At 42.1% G+C, this 19,750-nt stretch overlaps 1 long non-coding RNA gene across 1 annotated transcript in view; it reads left to right on the top strand.

Moving 5' to 3' along the window:
• Positions 1-18,344: 18,344 nt before the first annotated feature.
• The window catches only part of LOC310836009, a 257,489-nt gene continuing 256,083 nt past the window's right edge, over positions 18,345-19,750 (top strand). The window contains exon 1 of the long non-coding RNA XR_014559829.1: positions 18,345-18,820. This is a non-coding gene — a long non-coding RNA (uncharacterized lncRNA). The remainder of the gene's footprint in view (positions 18,821-19,750) is intronic.

The following is a 19,750-nucleotide window of genomic DNA, read 5'->3' as shown; positions in this document are numbered from 1 at the left end:
CATGTGGAGGAGCGGAGACGCGAACCCGGTTACCCAGGATTACGAGACTACCGCTCTTAACCACTACACCACACTGGCTGTATTGTATTTCTCTTCAGGACACTTGTTAATTGTCTGTATCCTTCCCTTTTGCGAAGAATCCTGATTGGAATTTCTTTAAAGATAATAATTGGACAACCTCCAATCATTAACTTTCTTTTATAGCTTGTTCTTAGTATAGTGTTCTTCATTTCCATTGAATTAAATATTACTAAACAGTCACCAGGAAATTTTTTTATTTAATTTGTTGTGATTTCCCTCTTATTCTGAACACACTTTCTATCATGTATGCTACTTGTTCTTCTTTTAATTCCAACCATTTTGCAAGTTCTTTAACCATTTTTTCTCTTATATCTTCATTTACTTCTTCTGCAACTCCTCTGAATTTTAAATTAAGTTGTTTCTGATGCATTTCTGTCATGGCTAAATTGTCCCATAATTGATCTTGCATTTTATTTAAATCTTTTACTTCTTCCTTTAATTTTTCTGTTGTTTTTTTTTATCTCTCAGATCTTTTTGGGTTTTTTTATTGGTTTCTTCAATTATTTTTGACTTGGCTGTCAAGTCTTGTACCTTTCTAGAGAGTTCTCCTACAGCACTTTCTATTTTCTTATCTATCTGTTCCTGTATTTCTCCTAATTTGTTTTCCATATGTAATTCATTTTGCTTAAATTCCTCTTTAATCTTTAGCCATAAAATGTCTAAATCTCTAATTTCTTCTTGTCGGGATACCTTTCTCTCTCCTGGTGTCCCTCCTACTTTTTCCCCGTTTTCCCCCGACATTTTATGGGTTAATTCTCAATAGTTGACTTTACTTTTTGCTCTCTCCCCTAGGGGGCTCACAATCTTTCCTTTACCCTTTCTGTAATTTCAGCACCTTTATTTATATATTCTTATATCATTTTCTTATGTCACTTTGTTTCCCTTGTTGACATATCCTCTTTAATTTCCATCCAACCTATATTCCCCAAAGGAAAAGAGAGATCTTTCAATGGCTTATTCAAAATTATCCAATCCCGCTAGCTTTACCAATAACCTTTTGTTATCATATATTTAAGTAGTGTTAATATGTTAGTATAGCTGTTTCAACAACATAGGGAGAGAAAAACAGAACAAAAGGCAAGAGTCAAAAATAATAATCTCTTTTTGTAGTTCAGAAAAGATTGTTCAGTCTCTGTACTCTTCAGCCACTTGTCGGCCTAATCCGTTTCACAGAAAATATGTCAGACTTTCATTGTTTTCTATTACCTCAAGTTTTGAGTTTATTAGTTCACTTTATAATCCTAAAAAAGATGTAGATATTTCAGGGAGTTCTCAATGGTTATGTCAAATAGTATCCCACTTTTCAGAGTCTGAAGTTATTCAGCATTACTTCTCTCAATTATTTAGGTTTAGTTGGTTATTCATCTCAAGATGTAAAAGGACGTCTTGGTTTAAATGCTGGTCCTGCTCAGGTTGGTGGAATCAGGTTAAATTTTCCTCAGGGCTTAGGGTAGGGAAAATAGGTTGTTAGTTGTGTTAATTATAATGGAAAGCGAGGGAGAAAGGAGAATATAAGGCAGGAAAAGGAAACAGATAAATGGAGATGAGAAAAGAGAAAAGAGAGGGGCAAAATAACCAGATAATTCTCTAATTTAAAACAGGGTGTAAATATCATAGATAACAAAAGGGAAGCATGGGAGGAAAGAGAGAGAGAGGGAAGAGAAAAGAAACCAGAGGTTTATGGGCAGGACATAAATGCAGCCTCTGCGGAAAGTTCCAGAGTTCAAGGGGTCCTAGGGATTAAAGTTCAAATAAACATACGAGAAATAAATCCCAGACACGTTGATAAGTTCCCAAAGTTAGGGGAAGTTAGAAAAAGTTCTTTTTCCGAATATTTCTTTAATTTCTTTGGGTCGTATTTCCAGCTGTCCTTTTAAGCAGTTCTAAGAGGCTCCGTTTTAAATGGCTCCGTGAAGTTTCCTTGCTTGCTCTTTTTTTTTGTCTGCCTCCCCCAAAAAGAGCAGAGAATGTTTCATAACGGTGGAATGCTTCAAATTCTTTTAATTCTCCACAATAAATCCCGAGACGTTTACTTTGTGTTCACTCAGTCAGGCAAAGAGATACTCCCTTCTTCCACCTTGCGACTTTGTAGCCTGCACCATGTTAATCCTCTACCGAGGTGAATTCCTAAATTAAATCGTCTGACATCCAACGTTCTCTTAGTGTATTTTTAAATTTTGTAACATTAAATGAGTGTACTCACACTAAGGGTTCCGTTCTTACAGTTTTGGAGGTTCGTCGCATTCTTCAGTGGGAGTCAGAGGCATCGTAATACAGGGTCGTTGCTTTCCCTTTTGTGCTTGCGGTTTCGCTGCCTCGAGATCTTCTGGAAAAAAAACCCCCCCAAAACAGCAGACCGCTTCCACACGGCTGGGTATCTCTCCCCCAAGGGTCTCCCCCTTGAGATTTATGGGGGGCGCAGTGCCTTTGCGACACCCCCAAGCCCCTGTATTATTCGGAAAACTCCTCCGGAGATTTTCCCACTCCCTGTCTGTTCGCGACGGAAACCGGAAGCCTAAAGCAGCTGTCAGTATATCACACTGTATTCCACTTGCCTTCCAAAGGAACATGTGGCTCTTCCCATGTAGTGGGTTAGGTTGAGACTGCTGATCCAAAGTGATCAGTAATTTTTACGGTAATTACAATCCTGCTTTCCCTTTTACCAGCTTACCTTGACTTCAATAAGGCCTTTGAAAAGGTCCCCCGTGATATTATTGCAAAAAAGCTAGTAAAATGTGGGCTAGACAAAGCTACTGTTAGCTGGATTTGTAATTGGTTGACGGACTGAACCCAAAGAGTGCTCATCAGTGGCTCATCTTCATCCTGGAAAGAAATGACTAGTGGGGTTCCACAAGGTTCTGTCCTGGGCCTGGTATTCAATATTTTTATAAATGATTTGGATGATGGAATAGAGGGCATGCTAATCAAATTTGCAGATGACACCAAACTGGGAGGGATTGCTAATACCCCAGAGGACAGGGTCAGAATTCAAAATGACCTGAATAGCCTAGAGAGCTGGGCCAAAACCAACAAAAAGGAGTTCAATGGGGAGAAATGTAAGGTACTACACCTGGGTAGAAAAAATGAAATGCACAGGCGGGGGGACACTTGGCTTGACATCAGTACCTGTGAAAGGGATCTGGGAGTCTTAGTCGACCACAAGCTGAACATGAGTCCACAGTGTGATGTGGCAGCTAAGAAAACCAATGCGATTCTGGGCTGCATCAATAGGAGTATAGTGTCTAGATCAAACGAAGGAATGCTACCACTCTATTCTGGTTGGTCAGACCACACCTGTAATACTGTGTCCAGTTCTGGGCACCACAGTTGAAGAAGGATATTGTCAAGCTGGAGCATGTCCAGAGGAGGGTGACCAAAATGTAAAAGGTCTGGAATCCAAGCCCTATGAGGAGAGACTTAGGGAGTGGGATTTGTTTAGTCTAGAGAAGAGAAGATTAAGGAGTGACATGATAGCCATGTTTAAATATTTGAAGGGATACATGTCACGTTGAAGAGGGAGCAAGCTTGTTTTCTGCTGTTCTAAAGACTAGGATGCAGAATAATGGATTCAAACTATGGGCAAACAGATTCCACCTAAACATTAAGAAGAACTTTCTGACAGTAAGGGCTGTTGGACAGTGGAATATGCGACCTCGGAGAGTGGTGGAGTCTCCTTCTTTGGAGGTTTTTAAGTGGAGGCTGGCTGGCCATCTGTCAGGAGTGCTTTGCTTGTGTGTTCCAGCATGGCAGGGGGTTGGACTAGATGGCCCTTGCGGTCTCTTCCAGCTCTATGAGTTTATGATTCTATGACACTAGCTAGTACACTGCACTGTTCCATTAGATAGATACTGTTGCTATTTTTTAAGCTAAAGGTTATGTATAGCTGGCATCTATTAGTCTTTGAGCCAGCGTGATGTAGTGGTTAAGATCAATGGACTCATAATCTGGTGAGCCGGGTTCGCTTCCCTGCTCCTCCACATGCAATCTCAAAGCATCTCACAATCTCCTTTCCCTTCCTCCCCCACAACAGACACCCTGTGTGGTGGGTGGGGCTGAGAGACTTCAGAGAGAATTGTAACTAGCCCAAGGTCACCCAGCAGCTGCATGTGGAGGAGTGGGGAAGTGAACCCAGCTCATCAGATTATGAGTCCACTGCTCATAACCACCACACCACACCTGAAGCGCCTTTTCCAGTTGTCAATAATGCCCTGTTGTTATCATTTTTGAAACATTAGTGTTATGATGGCACCTAAAGCCTGAAATATCTTCCTAAAAGATAGGAAAACTTGCTAGGAAAAGTTTAGGAAATGTTTAGGAAACTGTTTAGGAAACTGTTTAGGAAAAGTTCTTATGAAAGGAGGAATGAAGAATGTAAGTTCAGCATATAATTCTCTGCATTATGCTTTCAGGTCTCCATATGATGAGCATGTGGACAGACAGAGGAGAAGGCTGCATGAGGCTGATAGTTAATTGCAGAGCAACCTCTGCAAAAGAAAGTTGTGCATATTTTATCTTTGTGACTGTTAAATAAATGTTTAAATTATAGTTTTTTAATATCCAACCCAAGCTCTGATTTTCTCGGTTCTCCCTTCACCTGTGTGTATCCTGCTAGTTCTATCCATTTTGCCTTTCTCTTGACACAAATGTATATAAAATTATACAGGAAAATGTTAAATGATTGGTTTTAATGCAGCGTCTCTGCCTCTACCTTTCTGTGCAATTGCTCAATAATGTCACTAAGAAAGCTCTATATATTGGAATGGTCTCTTTTATTGGAAAAAATTCCCAAAGTTAATTCTAAAGGGGTGCATAAGACCAGTGGGCCAGAATTTTTGTCCCAATAATATTTTTATTTTTTTCCTGCGGCCATCACTAAATCTTCATGCAGTTAACTCCACAGTTTAATCTCTCATGGAGTAAAGTGGTACTTCCTTTCGCTGGGTGCCCCTGAGGTCAGTATTATGGGAGAGGGATGAAAAGTTCTCTCTATCCACTTTATCTTCTTAAATTTTTAAACCTCTATCATGTCTGCTGCCCACTTAGTCACCTTTTATAGACTGAACATTTCCAAACGCTTCAGCCTTTTCTCAAATGAAAAGCACTGTTACCCCTTAATCGTTTGCTTGCCCAATTCTAGCTGTTAAGAGCGATCTGGTTGCCACATCTATCACCCTTTTGATCACCAGGGTTGATTTGGCTGATCAGACTGGCAAGGAATGTGTCTGCCATCTCCATCACCTTGCATCCCTCCCTATGCCACACACTCCATGGAAGAGAACAACCATCCCACACAGAGCGAGAACACCCTCTTCTGCACTTTTCCCAGCTATGCCAAAACTGTACACGATATTCCAGATGGGACCACACTATAGAACTGTACAGGGGCATTACAATACTGACCATTTCATTTTCAGTTTCTTTTTCAATAGTCTCCAGCACAGAATTTGGTTTGCCAACATAGCCACTATACTGCTCAGCACTAATTCCAGATCATACAACAATAAATGAAATAATAGCGGTTCTGATCCTTGTGGGACCCAACTGCTCTCTCTCTTTCACTGGGAGAACTGTACATTTGTTCCAACTTCCTGTCGCTTCACCAATTTGTAATCCCCCAGTGGGCCCAATCTTTGGTCCCATGGCTGGTAAGATTACTCTCAGTAGTCTGGTGAGGTTTCTAATCAAAAACCCCTTTGGAAGTCCAAGCATATCATGTGTAACAGCTCACCCTCATGCAGGGGCTTGTAACCCTTCTCAAGGAACTCCAAAATGTTGGTGAGCAGGATTTCCTTTTGGAGGGAAGCTATGGAATGCACATGATATTTCAAACAGTGGCTCATTACGCACTCACCCTTGTGGTGGGTGAGCGTGCGTCCTCTGCACCCTCCCAGTGCAGACAATCAAAAAGGGACAAGAGCAAGTGCAAGGATTGTTGATGGAAGGGGATCACTTCTGATTAAGTATATCTCATGGCCTGTGGGAATGGGAATTATCAGAAGTTTCTGAGGCATATGACATCACATTAAAAATCAGGTGCAGCCACCACTTAATCCTGTTATAAGGCAATTGAAGAAAAGCAATATTCTAGCATTGCAAAAGAATGCAAGTATGCCATCAGTTCTAAGGGCAAAACGGGACTCCGAAACACAAGATTGCCACAGGGACTTGCAGCAGGGCAGCAGTTGTGACCTTGTGGGAAAAGCACCACGGGGGCCAAATCTGGATTAATACCACAGTGAAAGGGGAGAATGTGCTTGTCAGGGGACTGCCATCAGAGCGAGAAACGGAGGCAGGGCTACCCAGCGATGCCGGAGAGGGGACGAGCAGGGGGGAAGGATTTCAGCGTAACACCCATAGAGAAGAGAGGGAGATGGAGGAATTGGTGACAGGGCTCCAAGACCCTTCCCCCGAGACTAGTGGAGAGAGCGCTGGGACTCCCCTGCCTTCCCCTTACTTGCGCAGACGCGTTCCGCGCAGAGAACATAGGAGGAGACTCGGGGTCAAACAGCTTTTATGCTGGAAGAGGTTCAAGAGACGCCCACTCTCGGATTCTGCAAGTGACTAACAGGTCACGGAGGGCGAGCTCCGACCCTAAGCATGGTTGGGGCAAGCAAGCTAACTGAACTGAAGTAAGGTTACGCACAAGTAACCCCTCACAACCATTACAGTGCTTCAGCCTTCACCCTAGCCCTTTTTAAATTATTAGTATTATTATCATTATTAATTAGATTTTTAAGCTGCTCTCCCCACCAAAGTGGGCTCAGAGCAGTGTACAACATCAGAAATTCAATAAAACAAATAGATTAAAAGACAATTCGACTCCAATAACTGAGGCACCCTCATTACCAGCAAGGGTAAGGATAAAAGGGGAAGAGGTAAAGGTCCAACAGGAAGAGGGAAAGTGTGAGAAGAAAATCAAAAGGGAAGGGAAAGGGAAAGGGAAAGGGAAAAATAAAACCATTGCTGCCCTCAACCTTAGGACTGGTGAAACAACTCGGTCTTACAAGCTCTACAGAACAGATCTTCTTCTGCGATCACTCGTAGCCAAGTAAGATTGTCTTCCATAAACACGGTTTTAACAATGAGTTTATAAGTGACTGTGGAGGCCAATTCTGGATCCACATGTCCTTCCACAGTGGGGACATTGGTTCCCGGGAAGGAGTTGATCACGGTGTGGATTTGCCAAGCATGCCTTCCTCTTAGCACGTTTCTCCCTTGCGTCCTGAGTTCGAGTGTCTTCAAAGCCCATGACACCTTTGGTAAAGGCTGTTCTCCAACTGGAGCGCTCGCAGGCCAGTGTTTCCCAGTTGTCGGTGTTTATACAATACATTTTTAAAGATTTGCCTTGAGACAGTCTTTAAACCTCTTTCATTGACCACCAGCATTACACTTTCCATTTTTAAGTTCGGAATAGAGTAGTTGCTTTGGAAGATGATCATCAGGCATCTGCACAACATGACCAGTCCAACGAAGTTGATGTTAAAGAATCGTTGTTTCAAAACTGGTGATCTTTGCTTCATCCAGTACACTGATATTAGTTTGCCTGTCTCCCCAAGTGATGTGTAAGATTTTTCAGAGACACCGTTGATGGAATCTTTTAAGAAATTGGAGATGGCATTTGTAAGTGGTCCATGTTTCACAAGCATACAGTAAGGTTGGTAGTACAATAGCTTTGTAAACAAGCATTTTGGTTTCGCTGCAAATGTCCCGGTCCTCAAACACTGCACTTCAATTTGGAGAAAGCCGCACTTGCAGAGCTCAGGCAATGCTGGATTTCGGCATCAGTGTTGACCCTTGTGGAAAGATAACTGCCAAGGTAGGAGATGTGACTGACATTTTCCATTGTTACACCATTGAGGGGTTATTTTGTACTTATTGGTGTAGCACTTTGGCTTTTTGGATGTTGAATGACAGGCCAAGCTTTTCGTAAGCTCCTGTGAAGATATTTAGGATGGTGTTTTTTTTTAAAAAAATGATATTTATTCAGAGTTTCAAAGGTACATACATATAAAAGAAAAACACCAGAAAAATACAACAGAAAAATGAAAAAAGAAAAGAAAAAAAAAGAAAAAATACAAATCCCATATTACATCTTTTCATTTGCTTGTTTCTTGGACCTCCTCACACCTCCCTTTTTGTATTCTAACTTAATTCGCTGTTTCAGCAAATTCTTCCCATATTTCTCAATTTTTGCTTAAATAATTTGTCTTAACAGTCTATCTTATTAATTACCTCAATACCTTTCCATATTTTACCATATTCTGTTATTCAATTTACCTTAATTTATTTAACCTTATCTTACCTTAAAAACCTTAAAGTTCAAAATTTAAACCATATTTATACATAACTCCTTAAATCCTTTCTACTAAAGCCAATTAGTTCCTTTCCAGCATTTTCCCTAATATTTCATTAGTATTACACTAATTCCAAAATTAGAAAGAAATTTTTCTTTTTATAAACTCCCCCCCCCCCTAGTTGTTATCCAACGTCCCTTCTTCCTGGTCTCGGGTTATGTCAGTCCTTTCTGTCCAGTCCATCCAGTCCATCAACCTGGTGATCTTATGTCTGAGGCCCTTAAGTCTCTTCTATGCCCCTTCTGCAGATTTTCTTCTTCTTGCTTGTGCTTACACTCTTCCATTTCTTTTCTTGGTTTCTTTCTTAATTTCTTCCCTTTCTCCTTGGGGAGTAGGTCTCCGGGGTATTCCAACCGGTAATAATCTCCATTTTCCTTCATCAAGCTAGCCCATTCCCCACAGTCCCACTCCCCGTCATCATCATTGTAATCCAAAAAGTAGTTATCCAAAAAATAATTATCAACCTGTTTCATAGTCCCACCAGAGTTAAGAGCTTCCTTAACTCCAGGCACTTCCAAACACACTCCAAGTCCAATCTTCCAATACAGCGGCTTTTGCTCCTGCAGGGCTTCGGGTCTCTCCTTTTGTATTGCTTGGGGTGCGATCGCAACCTCTTCCATCTTCATCTGCCCTTGCACTTGCCCAGTCGAATCAGTTTCCTGAGTTGGTCGCTGTATAATTTCTTTATCCTTGTTTCCTGTTAATTCATATTCACTGGCTACAACAGTCATCAAGTCCAACTTCTCATTCATCAAATTCATCTTCTCATGCAACTGCTCCAGCAAAGCATTTGTCTTGCCAAGGGCAGACACCAGAACTTTCTCCCAACACATTTCTATTCAAGGTCAAACGACTGGTCCCACGATCTCAATCTCGCAGCTGTAAAGTCTCCAAGTAAACTGCAACAAACAAACTGACAAGCTCCCTCTAGGGGACACAATTTCTATTTGTATCCATCTTTGAAACGTACCCAACAAAAGAAAGTTACTTTCGATTTTCAAATACTTTGTTTCTTTAAAATGCAGAAAGCAGCGTTGAAGTTAATTTGTTTCTCTTTTTTTACTATCTGTCAAAATACTCCACTTTCAATCAATGGACGTCTCCAACAATTCCTGTCCTGACACCCCGTTCCCAGGTTTGAGACGATGGAAACTTATTTTCCTTTACTCTCTCTCCTGCAGGCTTAGACAGTCAAATTCCCCCCCCCCTTTTCTCCTGCTTCCAAGGGGGTTTTATTGGTGGTAGATGCAGGAAAATTCAATCTTTAAAATAACTTTCCAGGCTATTAGATTGCAAGGTTTTTGCTTCAGTCTATTTACAAAAAGCGGAAGGCGGACTTCCTGTTTAAACCTTCCCGTTTCGGTGCCTAATTCAAGAATTTCTTGATCCAATTTTCCGTTTTTACTCACGGGTACTTGTTTAGAGTCCAATTGTCAACAGGAAAAAGTCAGCGCTCTCCGGCGATGGCTGTGCGGCTTCCCTTCGTGAAATTAGCGGTCGATTCGCTGCACCGCGCTGCTCACCCCACTTCGCTCCGGAGCCCCAAAAAGGGGGTTTCCCCGCGAGTAGGGGAGGCGCTCTTGGTGCTCTGCTGAACCCCACGTTCCCAGGCTCCTCCGCCTGGGATTTCTAGCGGGTCCCCACCTTCACCGTGGCAGGAAGACCCAATATCCACGGAGCCCGTTCCTCCGGTCGGAGGAACACCGCCATTTGCCGATGGCGCTAACCCGGAAGTCCGATATTTAGGATGGTTTGGAGGGTGTGCACACACTACGTTGTCATCAGCATACTGAAGCTCTATGACGGAAGTTACGGTAACCTTACTCTTTGCTTTCAGCCTGCTCAGATTGAAGAGCTTTCTTTCCATCTGTTCGATATATGATTTCTACCCCAGTGGGGAATTTGTTACTTTCTGTTTGCCACTGAGCAGTGCTTTGGAGTCACAAGACTCTCTTTACATTCCACACATTCCATACTGTTGGAAGTCTCACGGGAGACGGGATGTGACGTACTGGTTTTCCTGTTTCTTTTGTTCCTTTGTTCCTTTGTTTCAGTTGCTTTCTGCTCTCACAGAGAGAGGATGTATTTTTCTTTGCTCTCTGCATAGCTTAGTAATAAAGCATAGCATGTAGCCATAAATCTCATCACTTCTGCTGCTTTGGAAACTCTGCTGAACGGGAATGTGCCTGAGGCCTCATCAAAGGCTCAGGTGTTAATTCGTCAGAGGCAATTCCGAAGGCTCGGCCAGAGGAAAATGAGCTTTATCAGCTTGGCCGAGCGGAGATCCTGACAGAATTTCCCTACGACAAAGTGTAGGATCATGGCAATGAAATAATGAATAGAGTTGGGGCAATAACACAACCCTGTCTAACACCTGATCCGACTGTGAATGGTTCACTTTGAGAGCCATTGTTATCTGCGATTGTTGCTGTCATTTTATCATGGAGGAGCCAAAAGATGTTTACAAATTCATCTGGGCAGCCATTTTTCAGAAGGACAGTCCACAGACCATTACGATCTGCAGTGTCGAAAGCCTTAGTCAGGTCAAGAAACACCATATACAGGGGTTGGTTTGGCTCTCTGCATTTTTCCTGAAGTTGTCGAGCGGTGAAAATCATGTCCACTGACCCCCTAGAAGGCCGAAAACCATTTTGGGATTCAGGAAGGGTCACCTCGGATATTGTTAAGAGACGGTTTGCTAAGATCCTTGCAAGAATTTTACCAGCCACAGCTAATAGAGAGATGCCTCAATAGTTTCTGCAATCAGTTCTGTCACCTTTTTTAAATTGTGTGCTGGTCCCGGGGGGAGGTTACCGAGAAGAGTGGTCAGAGTCCGGTCCTGGGTCAAGGGTCTGGAGACTGTCCACAAAGGGCGAAGCGGGGTCCGAAGCAAGAAGCCGAGCGTGGTCGGGAACTCCGGAAGACCAGGTCTAGGTGCTGGCAGAAGCAGGTTTCCAACGACGTTGCTCCTGCAACCTGGGACCGCCCCTGGCCTCAGAGAAGATAAAGGCCAGTCAGCCCGGTCCCAGGTTGCGGGAGCAACGTCGTTGTTGAGTACCTGTTCCTGCCCGGACCCAGACCTGACCCTCCAGTGTTCCTGTCCCCGCCCGGCTTCCTGCTTTGGACCTCGCCCCGCTCCTTGTGAACTGTTTCCAGGCTAGTGACCCAGGACTGGACTTTGACTACGCCAACGGTAACCTTCCCCCGGGACCAGCAAAGTTTGCTCCCGCCACACCCGCACTCCCCCTTTGTTGAGGTGCGTCCGGGAAAAGCCAGAAGCCATGGCCGATCAGGCAGCTGCGCTGGTGGCATTGGCCCAGGAGAACCAGGCCTTGACTCACACCGTGCAGCAGCTCAGCGATGTGGTTATGGCACTTCAGCAGCGGTTGGACGCCCTACAGGCTCCTGTGGCCGACGCCCCAGCTCCAGGCAAGTACCCAGTGGCCTTGCCAGAGAAATTTGATGGGGCCCCGGCCAGCTTTCCCATGTTCCTCGCCCAGGCCAAGTTGTATATTCAGGAGCGAGCCCGGAACTTCCCTGACGACCACACCAAGGTGCACTTTTTGATCAGTTTGTTAAAGGACCAGGCAGCCAAGTGGGCCTTGCCGCTGCTCTTTTTTTCCCCAAATAATTTTTATTCAATTTTCCATCCATAACAAAACAAAATAAAGCAATAAAAGAACATACAACACGTATAATTTCAGACTCTTACTTTCATGTTCCTTACTCTCCCGACTTCCTCATACCTCCCCTTTCTGCATTCTCATGTCAAATTAATTAATTAACAAATCCCTCCCTTATTTTCAAATTAATTGTAAAAACATTCAATTTCTTCCACTTAACCATTATTGCTATTAACCCCTATCTTTTCTCATTCCGCATCAATCTAGCATTCACTAATTTTTGAATACTTCTTTAAATAGTCTTTAAATTTTTTCCAATCTTCTTCCGCCGTTGCTCTTCCCTGGTCTCGGATTCTGCTCGTCATCTCTGCCAAGCCCATGTAGTCCATCACTTTCATCTGCCACTCTTCCTGGGTGGGTAAATCTTGTGTCTTCCAGTACTTTGCTATAAGAATTCTTGCTGCTGTTGTAGCATACATAAAGAATGTTCTATCCTTCTTTGACACCAATTGGCCGACCATGCCCAGGAGAAAGGCCTCTGGTTTCTTAGTGAATGTGTACCTAAGTACCTTTTTCAGTTCATTATAGATCAGTTCCCAGAAAGCCTTAATCTTTGGGCACGCCCACCAAAGGTGAAAGAATGTTCCTTCCTTTTCTTTACACTTCCAACATTTATTCTCGGGCGAGTGATAGATTTTCGCAAGCTTGACTGGGGTCATGTACCACCTGTAAATCATTTTCATAATATTTTCTCTCAAGGCACTACATGCCGTAAATTTAATCCCGGTGGTCCATAACTTTTCCCAGTCAGCAAACATTATGTCATGACCAATATCCTGCGCCCATTTAATCATTGCAGATTTAACCGTTTCATCTTGTGTATTCCATTTCAACAGCAAGTTGTACATTTTTGATAAGTTCTTAGTACCGGGTTCTAACAATTCAGTTTCTAATTTTGATTTTTCCACTTGGAAGCCGACTTTCCTGTCTAGTTTAAAGACTTCCATTATCTGATAGTAATGCAACCAATCTCTCACTTTCCCTTTTAACTTCTCAAAACTTTGCAATTTCAATCTGTCTCCTTCTTGCTCCAAAATTTCCCAATATCTCGGCCAATCGGCCTCCATATTTAGTTTTTTAACAGCTTTTGCCTCCATTGGCGACAGCCACCTTGGAGTCTTACTTTCCAACAGATCTTTATATCTAATCCAGACATTATATAGTGCTTTCCTGACAATATGATTTTTAAAACCCTTGTGAGCTTTTACCTCGTCATACCATAGGTATGCATGCCATCCAAAAAAGTTGTCATAACCTTCTAAGTCCAAAATATCAGTATTCTCTAGAAGTAGCCATTCTTTCAACCAGCAAAAAGCTGCTGATTCATAGTACAATTTAAGGTCTGGCAGGGCAAATCCGCCCCTTTCTTTCGTATCAGTTAATATCTTAAATTTTATTCTAGGCTTCTTGCCCTGCCAGACAAACTTTGAGATATCTTTCTGCCACTTCTTAAAACAATCCATCTTATCCACTATTTGCAGTGTTTGGAACAGAAACAACATTCTAGGCAGTACATTCATTTTTATAACTGAGATTTGACCCAACAAGGAAAGCTTCATGTTTGACCAAGTTTCTAAATCTTTTTTTACTTCCGTCCAAGTTTTCTCGTAATTGTCTTTAAATAAATTCAAATTTTTAGATGTCATATTTATCCCCAAATATTTCACTTTCTTAACCACAGTTAGCCCTGTCTCACTCTGAAACTTTACTTTCTCCAGTATTGTTAAATTTTTCTCCAATACTTTCGTTTTAGATTTATTTAATTTAAATCCTGCTACTTGACCAAACTCTTGAATTAGTTCTAATATTCTTTTGGTACTAGATTCAGGCTCTTGCAATGTAAGTACCAAGTCATCTGCAAACGCTCTCAATTTATATTGTTTAGCTCCGACCTGTATTCCTTTAACCAACTGGTCCTTTCTAATCATGTTCAGCAAAACCTCCAGGACCGATATGAAAAGTAATGGAGAGATTGGGCATCCCTGACGTGTCCCTTTTTCAATAGGAATTTCTTCTGTAACCACATTATTTACAATTAGTTTTGCTTTTTGTTCAGAATATATCGCACTTATACCATTTTCAAACCCTTGACCTACCCCCATCCCCCAAAGATTTTTTATCATAAAACTCCATGAAATATTATCAAAGGCTTTCTCAGCGTCTACAAATATCAGAACAGCTTTTGTGTTGGTATTCACTTCCAGTTTTTCCAGAATGTCAACTACATTCCTTACATTATCTGACAAATGTCTTCTCGGGAGAAAGCCTGCTTGGTCCCTATGTATCTCCTCCATCAAGACTACTTTCAATCTTTTCGCTAAAATATCAGCAAAAATTTTGTAATCCACATTTAATAAGGAGATTGGGCGGTAGTATTTAAGTTGGGTCTTTTCTGTCTCAGTCTTTGGTATAAGCGTGATAAAAGCCTCTTTCCACGTATCTGGTGCCTTCTTTCCCTCCAAAATTTCGTTGCAAACTTCTTTCAAAGGTTGTATTAACCAGTCTTTCAAAATCTTATAATATTTAGAAGTCAATCCATCCGGTCCTGGAGATTTGCCCAATGCCATATTGATTCAAAATCCTTTTACTTTCCTGGGAAATCTTTTTCAGTCCATTTTTCTGCACAAATTGTTCTATATCCGTGTCGCTTTGAGGACCTTGTTTATACAATTGTCTAAAATATCTCTGGAAGCAATCTCTAATTTCTGTTGGTTTATAGATACTCTTTCCGTCCACTTCAAGATTTGTAACTGTATTCAATTTTTGTCTCTTCTTTATTTGCCAAGCCAGGAGTTTACCACATTTATCAGCCGATTCAAAGGTCCTCTGTCTCATTTGCTTAATTTTCCACTCTATTTCTTGGTTCATCAGCTCCATATATTGTGTCTGATATAACTTAATTTCTTTCAAAATATCCTGTGATTTAGGCTTTGATCTCAATTTCCTTTCCCCTTCTTTTATTTTTTCCAAGATTTTCTCTTTTTTTCATTCTGACTTTTCTTTTTAATTGCATTCTGTTGTATCAAGAATCCTCTCATCACTGCTTTGCTTGCGTCCCAGATTATTCTTTTTTCTATATTAGTCCTCATATTGATTTCAAAGTAATCCTTTAAAGTTTTCTGAGCCTTTTTACAAACTTCTTCATCTCTAAATAAGGTGTCATTCATTCTCCATCTAAAGGTACCAGTTGTTGTTAACTTCATCACCATCTTTACTGCATTATGGTCGGAGCAAGCCTTTGGGCAGATTTCAACCTTTTTTATCCTAGGTGCCATTCCTCTAGTAATCCATATTTGGTCAATTCTAGTCCAAGTCATTTTAGCTTCAGAATAGAAAGTTCCCTCTCTTTCAAGTGGGTGTGTTGTTCTCCAGATATCCACTAGGTCCATATTGTCAGTCATTTCAAAAAAGATTTTTGGCAGTCTTCCATCTTTTGTGACTACTTGTCTTTGAGATTTGTCCATGTTGGTCGATACTACTCCGTTCATATCTCCCATCAATATTAAATTTGTGTCCATATAGTCCATCAGTGTCTCATGCAGCTTCTTAAAAAATTCTACTTTCCCCTCGTTTGGTGCATAAATTCCCACGATCAAAAATTTCTCTCCTTGAACTTGGATTTCGATTGCCAAATATCTTCCTTGATCATCTTTAAATTTTAATTTCGGTTGTAATTTTTCCTTTGCATATATTACCACTCCTCTTTTTTTGACTTTGTCTGATGAGATAAATTCTTGTCCCAATCTTTTATTAATGAGTAGTTTCCTGTGTAACCTCGTCACATGAGTTTCTTGCAAACAAATCAAGTCCAATTGCTCTTTTTTTAATATATGAAAAACATTTTTTCTCTTTCGGGGAATGTTTAGACCGTTACAATTCCAACTTAGAAGTTGCAGAGCCATGATCAGTCTATTTATCTTTTCCTCCTGTCGCTCCTAGTAGGTCTTCTTCTTCTGTCGGTGGTTTCAGTCTATGTAGTAAGTTATCTTTGTCCAAAGTTCCTCCTCCGAGGTAGTCTTGTCCCGATTCCGCCCCCTTGCGGAGATCGTCTTCGTGTTGATGTAAGAACTTATCTTTGTCTTCCACAGTCTTTATTTTCCTTTTTTTTCCTTTATATTTAAATGATAAGCCTTGAGGAAATTCCCACCTGAATGGTATACTATTCCTTTTCAGTAGCACCACCAGGTTCCGGAACTGACTTCTAGCATCCAAAATTTGCTTCGGAATGTCCTTGAAAATTTCCACGAAGGAATCCTCAATTTGCAGGGTTCTCTGGTAGTGCAGATCCAAAATATTATCCCTCTCTTCTTTTGATCTTAATGTTATCAAGCAATCTCTTGGTTTATTCCTTCTTTGCCGTGTACCAAGTCTAAATGCGCTCTCTATCTTAAATTCTTCCTTCTCCAAGTCCTTTTGCCAAAACTCCGAAAACTCTTTTGTTAGATAATCCACCAGGTTGTCTCCTTCGCTCTCGGGTATTGCTCTGATCCTTAAATTCCTCTCCTTCCTCTGCATCTCAATCATCGAGAGCGCCAGATCATGATCCCCCAACTTCTTAATGACCGGTGGCAGTCTTTCGTCAGTTGCAGTTGCAATCTCTTTAGCTTCCTCTGCTATCTTCCGAATGGTGGATGTTTCCTCAAGTAGCTTTCCAATATATTCTGTGTTAGAATTCACTTTATTTCCAAGTTCAATTATACTTTTAGTATTAATGTCTATTTTTCCTGAGATCTCTGCTACAGTTTTATTTGTTTCAGCAACTTGTTTACTGGATTCAGCAACTTGTTTACTTGTTTCAGCTCCTTTTTTTTTAATTCTGCGCCTTGCTTTTTTAACTGGTCTAAAGAGTCGTTTATTTTTCCCAACAGTTTCGAGAGTGCCTCCTCAGACATAACTTTCGTTTTTTCTTGTGGAATAGCAGCTGCCCCAGCGGCTCCAGATGTAGAGGGTCTCCTTTTCATGAAAGACTCAATTCCGTATTGTTTACCAGACCTTAAAGCTTTTTCCTGAGGCTCTCCTTTGTCTTGATCACTTGCCATAACCGTATCTTTCAGTCAAGGTCACTCTCACAGTCATATCTCCCTTTTCCCAGCAGCGAGCTGAGCTCCCCTCTATAGCTGTAGTTAAACCAGAATCCTCCAGAGGGCGAATGTATCAATTCTTCTCTTTACAGTTTTAAAATGGAGACAGTCTTTCATGCATAGAAATTCCAAAGTGTTCAAAACAATTCTCCAAGCCTTCAAAGTCTCACAGAAGCTCTCAAAAGGCCACAACGTTAATCTTTGCAAGATTGAAGCACAGTCCCATCAGTTCTAGCAAGAGTGTATCTTTTTAAAGTAGATTTAATACAACTTTGTAACCTTAGCACTATAACAGTCCGCAGCCAGCTTCCCTCTCCGGCAGTCCGCTCCAGGATCAGAGCACAGCGGTAAAAATTTTCCCTTCTATACAGGCAGGGAGTTTAAAGCAATTTAGGGTACAATCTCTTCCCCCCACTCCTGCCTTCGGGGGGGGAAGGGTCTCAGTCTTTGATCGATGGTTTAGTTTTCAAAAAGAACTTTAAAGTTAAAGCTTAGTAGCTCTTTGCTTTGATCTTGCTGCAGAGCGGAAAGGTAGACTTCCCTTTTAGACCTTTTCCATTTCGGTAGCCAAATTCAGAAATTTTTGCCTCCCAATTAGTCCTTAGATCTTATCCTACTCACGGATAGTGGGTTCTTTTGTTCCAATTCAGAGGAAGAAGTCAGCGCTCTCCGTCAATGGCGACGCGGCTTCACTCCGCAGGCTGGGTACGAGCGACTCTCAGCTCCACGCCACACACCCGCTGCCGTTCCAAAGCCTTTAAAAAGGCTTTTTCGCAACTTCGGGGGGGGGGCGCAAACGGTGCCCACCGAGTCTCCGGTTCACAGGCTTCGTGCCTGTGACTTTTTAGGGTCCCCGCTTCTGCTCAGGCAAGACTCCCCCTTGCTGACAGACTATATGGGGTTTTGCAACCATTTGGAGGCCGCATTCGGCAACCCCCAGAAGGAGAGTCAAGCCAACCGGGCAATTAGGCATTTGAAACAGGGCAAGTCCACTGCGGCCGCCTACACCATGGAATTTCGGCTGTTGGTGCAAGACTTGTCTTGGAATGACTCTGCACTTCGGGACCAGTATCTTTTTTTGTTTTTTAAAAAAGATATTTATTAAAGTTTTCAAGAAAATCCAGGAAAAAAAGAAAAAGGAAAAAGAAGAAGAAAAAAGAATTAAAAACACTCAACGTTTACAATCCTTATTTTCAATAACCTATTTCCACGACTTCCCCACGCCTCCCCTTCTTGTATTCCATTTCCAATTGTTAGTTCAACAAGTTCTTATCCCCAATTTTTAACCTTATTATATTTAATTCATTATTATATTTAATTCATTTTATATATCCAATTTTAACTTATATACATTAATCTTTATACGTCAGTACTCCTTCTTAAAACCTTTTTCTAAGGTCGACCCAAATTCCCTTCCACGAATTCCCCATTTTTATACTAATAACAAAACGAAATAAAAAGAATCAGAATATAATTGTACACCCTTTGGATTCCCAATCCCCACCCTCCCTTTCCCGGTTTCGATCCCCAAACCAAAGTCCATCAGTCCATCTGCTATCAGCCTGGAGACCTCACGTCCGAGGCTCTTAATTCTCTCTCAATTCCTCTCTGCCGGTTTTTTGTCCTTTGTATTTAACACCAAATCTCGGAGAAGCTCTGTCCCAGTAATGTCCATATTTCTTCCAACCAGACCTCCATATTTAAAAGTGGAGCTCAAATCTTGTTTCTTAATCCTTTTAAGTCCAAATGTCCCAAAAGCTCCAACTTCCACCTTGATCAAATTTATAATCCATAGATCTTCAGATCTCCACAAAAGGAGATATTTCCATTCGTCATTCTTCAATTCAAACCAGATTTTCATCATCCAGTCCTCCAGTACACCACCACGTACTTGTCTAGGAAGTCCTGGAACACGTGGTTGATGTAGCGTTGGAACACAGCAGGCGCGTTGCACAATCCGAAGGGCATTACCAGGTATTCGAACTGCCCATACCGGGTCCCGAATGCCGTCTTCCACTCATCCCCAGCTCGGATTCGAATTAAATTGTAGGCCCCCCGGAGGTCTAGCTTGGTGAACACCTGCGTCCCTTGCACCCGCTCCAGCAACGCCGAGATAAGGGGCAAGGGGTACCGGTCTGGGATAGTAATCTTGTTCAGGGCCCGGTAGTCATGGCAAAGACAAAGCTCCCCACACCTCTTCTTAACAAAGAGCACTGGAGCAGCAGTGGGTGAGGTGGAAGGCCGAATGAACCCACGCTCCAGGTTATTGTGAAGGAAGTCCTGCAAAGCTTCGCTTTCCGGCTCCGTAAGAGAGTATAGGCGACTCACAGGCAGGGGCGCCCCGGGCTGGAGGTCTATGCCGCAGTCGAAAGACCGATGGGGTGGCAGCTGGTCTGCCCCCCGTTCCTCGAACATGTCTTGGTAGTCCTGGTAAACAGGAGGGAGCATTGACGCAGCCTCCTCAGTGGGTGCGGCTGCTAGCATCTCGGACCGAGCATGGGGACATGGGTCTGGAAAGTGCACAGTCTGATTGACCCAGTCAATCCGAACA

This window comes from Podarcis gaigeae (assembly GCF_964106915.1).
Source record: "Podarcis gaigeae genome assembly, chromosome: W".
Taxonomy (NCBI): Eukaryota; Metazoa; Chordata; class Lepidosauria; order Squamata; family Lacertidae; genus Podarcis; species Podarcis gaigeae.
The sequence above is the reverse complement of the archived record's forward strand: the minus strand, read 5'-3'. Positions and strand labels throughout refer to the sequence as shown.